Source organism: Aythya ferina (genome assembly GCF_964211825.1).
Source record: "Aythya ferina genome assembly, chromosome: 2".
Classification (NCBI taxonomy): domain Eukaryota; kingdom Metazoa; phylum Chordata; class Aves; order Anseriformes; family Anatidae; genus Aythya; species Aythya ferina.
This window is the reverse complement of record NC_140297.1, coordinates 81,754,323-81,761,890: the sequence shown is the minus strand read 5'-3', so window position 1 is coordinate 81,761,890 and position 7,568 is coordinate 81,754,323. Positions and strand designations below refer to the sequence as shown.

Below are 7,568 nucleotides of genomic sequence, written 5' to 3'. Positions count from 1 at the left end.
AAACCAAACGCAGAACACTAGCCTTCCTCTTCTGGATCTATCAATCTTATGCACTAGCATTGCATCTTGATATTAAATTATGTACATTATTTAAACTGGAACAGGCTCCCCAGGGACATAGTCATGGCACCAAGCCTGTCGGAGTTTAAGAAGAGTTTGGACTTCTCTTAGTCATATGGTCTGAATTTTTGGGTAGACTTGTGTGGGGCCAGGAGTTGGACTCAATGATCCTTATGGGTCCCTTCCAACTTGGGATATTCTATAATTCTGTGATTCTAAAGTGCCCAAGAAGAAAGCAGTTTCCTAATGGCTTATTCTAAAAAGGAAGAAAACTGATCTGTCACCCAGTGTCTGACAAGCTGACGTTTTGTTCTGGAACTATTTATTGAATAGACAGTGCTCTACAACTATAATTTCTCATAGCAAGAAGTATAACACATACAGACTCTTCTCTGTCTGCACTTCTCAAATACAACCACAAATGCACACATCTTGCTCCCTGGAGGCTGGGTAACAACTATTGGACTCTGTTCTCTTTCAAAAACCTGGCAGAAAACAGGCAGCACGTGTGTGCTCATGTACGTGTACACATGTGTAGGACGTGAAAGTATCTCAACTCCCATTGCTTACTTCCACTTCATTGTATGTCTTTGCCTCTCTGTCTAGTTGCATTTTCTACACTTGCTTTGTACCTGCTGTATGCTCAAGTAAATGGGGGAGACAAAAAGCACACTGTGATGGCTAATGATGCCTAGAATAGTGAAAAATAACTAGGTTACATTTCAGTATAGAGGGCTGATGTCCCATGTCTTCTTAGGTAGTTTCCCCAAAATAGCTCAGGGGACTATGAACCATTACAAGATACTGGAAAAAAATTACATAGCGGTTTGTGATGCCAGCAAAACTGAAAGCATGTCATCAGTGTATACTTAGTAGATATTTATAAAATCCGGGAATTTCCACTTTCCTTATTTCATAACATATTTGTCTTTCTGAGAACCTCATGACTGAATGTTAAACACCACGGCTTGCTGAAGAGTATTTAGTGAAAGAAAGTTCAGTCCCAGCCTGCCATTGCTCACAGATGATTGCCAACTCAGTGCATGACATGGCAGCAGGTAGAGTGTACCTGAGGTGTTCTGCTGCAGGTTGGGGTCCCCTCATTCACAGATGTGTAGGTCTTTCTCATCTTCTTTTCCAGTTCCAGCCTGCTGGTAGGCTGCATCAATTATGGATGTAGAACCTTGCTGAGGGAAAAAAAATTACTCCAATGAACGGTCAATTGAAATTTCCCCCAATCATTGGTCAGTATATTTAAAGAATTACTACAGTAATTATGTTTTATGAGCATGAGTCATTTTTCTGTTTTTAAAAAAGTACTTCACTTTACCCATCTCTTTTAGTACATTTCCATTTGGTGTGGTTTGGCTGCACGGAGAAATGCGGCAGCTGGTTACTTGAAAATATTTAACAAAGCGCCAGATTCCTCAGCTCTGGCATACCTGTGGACCACATATATGGACATAATTGCAAACATCTGTCCACCCACCCATGTAACAGCTAAGAGGAGTCATTTAAGAAAAAGAAGGCTAAAATAGCCAGTGTTGAGGGTGAGGAACTGTAGAACTGCCTATTTGTATGTTTATTTATTTGTAATGTATTACCAACTAATGGTCATCAGAGACAAATTCCTCAGCTGTTTTCACCAGAGGATCATGACAATGCAATGCATTGCAGTACCACAATACATACTCACTAAACCAAACAGTGACAGGTTACAACAAAAGCATGACAATTTTAGGAGCCTTGTAATCAGTTATGGAAGGACTTTCTATAGTGTGCATGAAATCAAAAAGATTAAAATAAAAAAGGCTTGGGGATGCATTAGGAAATGTTCCCTGGAGCTAGTTGTGTGAAGAAGAATGCAGCTAAAATTTTTTGAAGTGGTTCAATTACTTTAGCAGTCAAAACTTTAAACTCTGGGCTCCAAACTGCTCTTCTCCACTACAGTGAATGTTGCATCAGGAACACCAATGAATCCTGGCCAGTCCTGGATTGATCTGAAACTCTATCCAAGATCACCCTGACCCGAGGCATCCTGAAATCAGTGGCTAACATCAGATTCAACATCGGCAGGAATTAGCCCAGTATATTTTCCACCCTCACAAACTGGTTATATTTATGATATATGTTCAGATCCAGATCGCCTTATGAAATGAGTCTTTCACAGTAACTTGAAAGATCAGAACTAAAGGCCTTGGCTCATGTCCTTTGAGCTTCTGGATGCTCAGAATATAGATCAACAACAGTTGCTAATTTATACTGTACTTGCATCACTTATACTCACTGGCTGTCAAACTGAAAATATCCCTTTCCTCTAAACCACCCCCTCCCTTCTGCCAGCTGTTCAAACAAGAGAATGGTGGATTGGCAAGATCTGGGAGACCCTCGGAACTGGTAAAGACAACAGGACCAGTACCATCATCCCTTGAACCATGCAAATGGGATGTTTGTAAATGAGACAATTCTAGGAAGAAGACTTGCTCATGAAGGAGCAGGAGGATGGAGTTGCCTCCTCTAGCCTTTCAGCTCCTGGTTCTGTAAACAGGACACAGAATGGGTAGCTCAGAACAGCCTCATGGCTGCTTTAAATCTCCTCTGAATTGCATTAGGATACAACATGACAAGGCACTTTCTATCATCAGAGCAAAAGTCCTCCTTGCCCAGTTCATTTTATATATACTGCATATAAACTTCGGATGAGTTAAGGAGATGCTACTTGCATTTATTTAATCCAGCAGAAGACTCTTCCTTGTACAGAAGTGCTGCCTCATGGATCCAACAAAGAAGAGTTCATGTTAATGGTCCTAAGGCAATTTAAGACCCCACAATGTCCAGCTGCCAGCCTTGCCCCACTGCCAGGGACTTCTGCCCCTGCCAAGGAGGCAGCAGATTGGAACACCCCAGCCATGTCATAGCGAGATATTCAAGCCCCTTCAAAGTGAGACTTCATCCATATGAAAATATTTTAAGGTTACAACTGAGTGCTCAGTTTACTGCATATGCAACCAATCCACAATGAATTACTAAACTAAATACTAAGTTTTTTCCGGCCCATTTATTTTCTCCTTCTCTTGTTGTTAGACTCCAGGTTCTCCTGAAAGGAAAGGGACATCTGTCTGAAGAAATTTAGCCTGGGCAGAAAAGAGGCTGAGCACATGGCTTTCCCTGCTATGTCTCAAGGCTCTGTGAAACACCATACAGGTGAAAAAAGATCTGTCAGTGCAGTGTTACAAGAAGCAGAACATACATTCGCAGCCTGAACAAAAGTTAAATTGAGGATGTGGTGTGGTACAGTATTTGCTCGGACTGATAATTTCTGGCTGGTTAAGGTCTGAACACTTTGAATGGACTTCTTTTGGCATTTGGATGTACCTCACAGTGATTTACAATTGATATGACACTGTGATACCATTACTCACTGTACAGCTCCACAGGCACGTAATATATAAAATCTGCACCATGTTAAAAGGCAAATTGAAAATCAGCTCCAAGCATTTATTTTGTGGCACAAATTCTAACTTTTTTTCCCAAAGCCAAAACGCTGTCTCCCATCATAAATGCTACACATAAATACTGCATAATGGGAACAAGGTGTCAGCTGGAGGCTTGCAGGCTCTACTTAGTTCTTGAAGTTTTTTCCCCATGTCTTGACATACAGTGTTGCAGTTGTGCTACCACTACTCTGACTGAAATGTTATTTTCCAAACAGATACCATGAAACTTGGATCTATATCAGATAAGGCATAAGATCTAAGAAAGAGCGTGAAAGCCAGGCAGAGACTGGTTTTGATCCGATAGCCTGTTTCTCTGCAGAACTGAGCTTTCAGGATTGTCATTTCTATTTGTAGAGAATGGCAGAACAAAACTTCAACATCTCGCTCATGGAGAAGTATTGCTAGAACAAATCCTGGAGAGCAATAATTGCACTTCTGGATAGATACTGATGCCTTTAGCAAGGATCATGTCCTGAGTATAGACTGGAGCTGTTCTCTTCCCCCCTCAGCACTGTTTCAGTTATCTCAGATGCTCGCAATTAATGAAACAATGAAATCACTGGTCAGCAATATGATGTCAACCATAATTTAATTGTTAGTAACCATTTCATTAATAGATAGATCAGGAACAGAGTCTGTATAATTAACTGTAAATTCTGACATCCAGCTATTGTCTGAAGTCAGTGCCAATTCTCCTAGCATGTGTTGCCCTTTGGAAACTGAACTATAAAGTCCCGGCATGAGAAAATAACTGGGTATGAAAAAGTCTGTGTTCAGTTAGTAACTCCTCGTGGTTTCACCACAGATGAAATACGAAGAAAGCATCTTGCCACAAAACACAGTGTAATCCAAACACACATACAACAGATAAGCCTTTTCTCGGTGGTGAAGGGTACTCCTATGGGAGGTGTCAGCACAGGATATAGATGCTGTTTACAGAATCACAGGGGACAAAATGCTTCAGAGCTAGCTTACCTTTCTGTCCATCAAGATGATTAGATAGTCCTCCTAATAAAAGATGGACAAGGTCTTCCCAGCCAATAGGGACAAGAATAACAACAGCACCATCACCTGGCAGAAGAAGCTCCGAGGAGAGAGGCACCTGCAACAGGACAGTGTGGGCACTATGATATCATACATGCTCTTTTGCAGTCTCTCCATTTTAACAAGCAGTCTAAATGTCTAGGAAGACTGTGGGATTTTTTTGTTGGTTTGTTTTTTTGTTTGTCTGTTCCCCCCCTCTTCCCCCCCCCCCCCCCCCCCCCCCCATTACTCTAGTATCTGACTGTCTTGATTGTTAGAAATCTTATTTCAGCCTAAATTCATGGATGTCATATCCATATTATTTCCACAGCCTCTCACGACATACCTCTTCTGCCTAACTAGTTCTCTACTCACTTATACATGAAGAAACAACATAACTGCTTCTAGTACATCAGTTACTGTAGTTAGCAGATCAGCTTAATTTGGGCTGTTTGGCCTCTAGGGAGCAGAGCCACACCATGTCACCACTAGCTGGAGCCCTGGAAGAAATAAAGCTGCATTTCACTCTAGCAATTGAGTCCAGCTATGCCACCTTTCTGTTGATGTGACTGCACAGGATTCAGTTCTTGGACTAGGCCACTCTGGGCATTTCTGCCACAATTTTTATTTGTGTCTAAAATTCTTCTTTTGAAATAGGTTCTCTACCTCCTTGTCTTTCTACCTCCTCTTATGTAAACCTTTGCCAGCTTAAATATATCTTACTTGAACACGGGTAATTGGAATCATATATTGCACTTCAGGTGAAGCCTTGAAATTGTCTTACACCTGTCACAGAAATATTTCACCAGGTGCATCCTAAGATCCCAATCACACTGAGCTTGGAGATCACAGTCATTCTACAATTGACTGGTGTATCCGGGTATACCTCCTTCTCCTCCATTGTTTCCAGATGTGTTTCTCAATCAGAAATTCTTGTTATTCATCCTGAAGGGCTGGATTTTGCACTTTGTGCTATTCACTTTCATTCCATTTCCATTACTTCTGTCCTCAGGGCCATCCAATTCTCTCTGCATGGTATTCTAGTCCTCCTCTGAATTGACAGGGCCTTCCAACTTTGTGTCATCAACACATTTCATAAGCCCACTCCTACTTTTTGAGCCAAAACCAGCCCTTGAGGAACTCCATTAATAACCTATCTCCAGCCCAATACTTCCTCTCTCAACAGTCTGCTGTCATCTCTGCTTTAACCAGTTTTCTACCCATCCTACAGTTTCTCTACTAATCTTCCTTTTCCTTAGCTAAGCAGACACTTTGTCACATGGCACCAAACCAACTGTTTCACTGAAGTCCAGAACACTGTATTTCTTTTGTCTAGAGAAAACAGTCATGTTAAAGAAAACTATTATGTTAGTCTGGCATGACCAGACTATGACCAAACCAGACTGAAAATGGCATTTTACACTTTACTGCTTATCTCTATTTTTTTTTTTTCATACAAAATTTGTTCTACAGACTTGCATGTTGTTGCAAGCTAAATGACCCCAAGCTATCCAGAGCACGTTCTCCCTTGTTATCCCATTTTGAAAGATGGATATGATGTTTTCTCTTCTTCAGTCATTTCCTCTATCGTGAATGTCCAGGAGAGGGGATTTGTAATGAACTGGTGATTTCATCTGCCACTTCCCCAGGATTTCTGGTGTGGAGATAAACCTGTTCCTTCCAAAATAAGTTTGGTGTAGCACTTTTGAGTTCTGCTTTTATCACCATAAGATTCTGGCCATATTGTCTCTCCCCCCATTGTCAATGTCTTTGTGCATAAAGAAAAAAAGAAAAAATTAAAAAAAAAAAAAAAAAGCATGGTATGTCAGTTTTAGGAAAGTAGGAAAGTCATAATCTCCAAGTCATAATCTCCACTACTGCATGGCAGTTCCCTTTTCTTCTTTTGTGTTCAGTTCCTATTTACATGGCTGACTTTTTTTTTTTTTTTCTTTTGGTATTAGTTTTATTTCCTTTGTAAGATCTAACACAGCTTGACTTTTGGCAATTCTTTCCTTATTTCTGCACTTTGACCTCCATGATGCTGCTTTCTTTGCTGATTAATCTTTCTTCTAATTCTTTTTAGGCTCTCTGTTATTATCTATGTGATTTTTTGAGGTAGATTTTTATTCAGTTCCTTCCTACAAGGTCTCCTCCTACTTGTACCTTTACTTAGGAAAGAAGTTACAGTTTTTTTCTGGACCTCTGACTCCAAAGAATTTAAATTTTAAGTAGTTGTTTTTCAACCTATATCAAGAAGTGATTAATTCCTTTCTGTGGTAATTCACCTTCACAACTTTCATGACTCTATCATTCTGTCTCCCTATCTTAGTTTTTTCCTGACTTTTCTGTATTGGTGTGGATCTTGATACACATTCTGTGCCTGTACAGAATGGCAAATTCTGGAAATATGGAACAAAGACACAAGTAGTAAATATCGTAATAATAATCTTTAAAAAGCATATATATTTTTTGGTCTGTCTACATATTTATTCACATATTTTTATATTTAGAGAGATCACATGTACGCTAATGAAATACTAAAAATGGTCTGTCCAACTTATTTATTTAAGTGGCATTAACCATACCAAAGTATGGTGATGGATCTTAGCAAATCATTCTATCAATGAAAAAACAAAAGAAGTGTCCACAGCTCTCACAGCTCACACAGAAAATAAATAATAAAATATTAAATTAAATTAAATTAAAATAAAATAAAATAAAATAAAATAAAATAAAATAAAATAAAATAAAATAAAATAAAATAAAATAAAATAAAATAAAATAAAGTTGTCTGGATGGGGCTGAAAATTCACCTTGAGCAGACCACTGGGTTATGAAGAATCATTTTTACACAGCTATCCTTGAGAACAAGACCATACATGAAAAATATATCTGATAGAGTTACCCAATGTCACACATAATACCAAGTCTCAATCTTTAGCTTCTACTCTGCCAAAAAAAAAAAAAAAAGTGGAAAAGTGATTGAAA

General features: G+C 39.3%; 1 long non-coding RNA gene across 1 annotated transcript in view; it reads right to left on the bottom strand.

Annotated features, from left to right (window-relative positions):
* Positions 1–365: 365 nt before the first annotated feature.
* The window catches only part of LOC311431980, a 33,571-nt gene continuing 26,368 nt past the window's right edge, over positions 366–7,568 (bottom strand). The window contains exons 2-3 of the long non-coding RNA XR_014689748.1: positions 4,533–4,659; positions 366–1,247 (exon numbers count right to left, since the gene is read on the bottom strand). This is a non-coding gene — a long non-coding RNA (uncharacterized lncRNA). The remainder of the gene's footprint in view (positions 1,248–4,532; positions 4,660–7,568) is intronic.